The sequence below is a fragment of the Triturus cristatus genome, chromosome 3_2, assembly GCF_964204655.1.
Source record: "Triturus cristatus chromosome 3_2, aTriCri1.1, whole genome shotgun sequence".
NCBI lineage: Eukaryota > Metazoa > Chordata > Amphibia > Caudata > Salamandridae > Triturus > Triturus cristatus.
In genome coordinates, this window is record NC_140584.1 from 1,224,113,993 (window position 1) to 1,224,116,689 (window position 2,697).

Consider the following 2,697-nt stretch of genomic DNA (forward strand, 5'->3'; position numbering starts at 1 on the left):
GGGGGAGGGGTTATGGCCCCAATACCAGGCAGATTTTGGCCCAGGGCTCAACACATGTTTAAAGGTGAGGGTAGCCACATGGCTCGCTGCCCAAGCCTATTAAGGGTCTGACGATGCCATCCTCCTGGGCTGAAAATATAAGAAAATTGAGAGGGCCCCCTGGCTGAGTCAATAATAGCAATGGGGACCCCATCCCTCGGGGTTGGCTCTCATACTAGGTTCCAGGACGTAGCGATTTCCCAGCCCACAGTGGCATGGGCAAGGAAACCTGTGTTTGCTCTTACTTGGCAGGAGCACATTCAAATCTCCATGGAGTGGGCTTTAGATCTGTTTCCCTGCCCATCAGTGATGCAGGGAAGGAAACATATCTAAATATTGCTCCCACCCACAGGGAGCAGCATTATTAGCTGCTCCGTGTAGGAAGGAACAAAGCCAGCTCCTGCTGGGTGCGGGTAGCTGGCTGGTGCCATGGGGGCTTTTAGGTTTCCCCTCAGCCCCCAAACAAGGATATGGTGGGTGTCCTGGGTGGACAGCACCCCAACATTTATTCTGCAGGGCCCAATAGAATGGGGTCCCCTGGCCAAAAATCAGCATGAGTAGGTGGGCCAGATGCCCCTTCCTTTAAATATTGTCCCAGGGCACTGGAGTTTGGGGTCTCTGGGGCCATAATTGGCCTGGGGAAGTGCCCCCTCCCTCTAATATTAACTCTGGGCCAAGGGGGAAGGGTTATCCAGGGCCAATAGCATGGAGAGGGGGTTTGCGTGCCCCCATCCCTGACAATAATGCAGGGCACCGGGGATGGAGTTCCCAGGGTCACAATCAGCCCTGAGAGGTATACAATGTGCCTCACTCCACCTGAAAATGTCACCAGGCCCTGGAGGATGGGGTTCCCCAAGGATGATATTGTCTCAGAGAGGGTAGCCCTATGCCCTCTCCCAATTAACATTACTCTAGGCCCTGAAGGTTGGGGTCCCCAGGTCCAGGCCCTCTAACCAACCTCCCTCAATACACAGCCAAAGGCTGTTTGCCATGTGGGGTTGGCTGCATGTGGAGGAGTTGGTCACAGCGACTAGCGGGGGGGGGGGGTTGGATTTATATATTGTAATTACATATTGCTTGATGTTAAAAAGAAACCAAAGAAATTTACTGAGAAAAAGTTAACTCAAGTAACTATAACTTATGCCCTAAGGTAAATATAACTTGTGCCATCGACATGCACTGTCAATTGCCTCACATATTCATCACTCATGAGATCTTCTATCACATCATTGATAATATCATTGCAAATGTTGCAGTGAAATTATTGATGAGAAAATCATATATGGTGGAAGGTAAGTGATAGTTACCTTTTTTTGGGAGTTTTATATATCGCAAACTTGACCGAAGGTATCAGAGTGCTTTACATGACCACTAGTTGCATTACAGAAGGACACTTTCACTTTGGTTAAGTTATTTGTCCAGAATTACAGGATGTTGAGAGTCCCTGCCAAGACTCAAACCTGGTTCCTCAGCTTCTAGGTCAACCAATCAAGCTGTTAGGCCACATCTTCTCCCTGTCCCCTTAGGTCATGAGTTACTGTTACCTGAGATACCTATAAAATTGCCAAGAATAGCCATATCTTCCCACCTTCCATTGGGCAACCCTGGCTTGAGTGCTACTCCTTGCCAGAGGTACTATGTGCGGAAGCCCAGGCTCTGTGTAATATGTCACATCCGTTAGAGGCGAACATGCATTCACATTATCCTTCCCATATCCGTAGTGTCGGTGATTTCGAGGGTGTTTGCGGGGTATTGGGAAAAGTACAGCTATCGGAGAGAAGTCTGGGACAGATTTACAAGCCCCTTGCACCACTTACGCCGTCACTGCATCACTTTTGTGACGCAGCGGCGGCGCAAAGCCAGCGCCATGGTGCGGGGTACTTACAACGTGACGCATCTGGGAGATGCGTCACGTTGTAAAGCCCCGCACCACATGTAGGCGTTCGGGATGCGGGGGGGGCGTTCCGGTGCAGGGACGCCTCCTAAAAGTGGCTGAGTGAAATCTTCAAGATTTCACTCAGCCACTTTTAAGGCCATGCTGCGTCAAAACCCTGCGCCTGCTTGAAGCAGGCGTAAGGATTGACGCAGCATTTTAAAGATAGGGCACCCCTGAGCCTTGCTGGAGCTGCGTCGCCCTTGCGACGCAACTCCAGCAATGCGCCGCTTTTACGGCAGCAGATACATCACGCATCTGTCCATTTTTGCCCCATGGTGCTCCACAATGTAAATGCGGCGCATCCATGGTGGTGGAGCCGTGACACACAATAACTGGCGCATCCCTGATGATATGCAGGGATGCGCCAGTTATTGTAAATCTGCCCCTCTGTATTTAGCGTGAGAAGCCATTTTTCCAAGGGTGTGAGGGGCCTACCAGAGTGGGGATCACAGGTTGCAAGACTCAGTGATGGATGGATGTATACTGCCAGCGAGAGGTGGTTGGGCGACACTAGGCAGACTGAATCTGGGTAAAATCCATAAGCTGAGTTATATCAAAGAGATCACCCACCCACTTGACCCATGGAATACAGGGGAAGCCAGGTTTCCCTAGAATTGGCGTTTTAGTTAAAATTTGAGTGGACAGTTTCCGGGAGACCTACAGCTAATCCCTCACTCCCATCATAGCACAGAGTATGGGACCTTCCAAATATGAATTCCCAC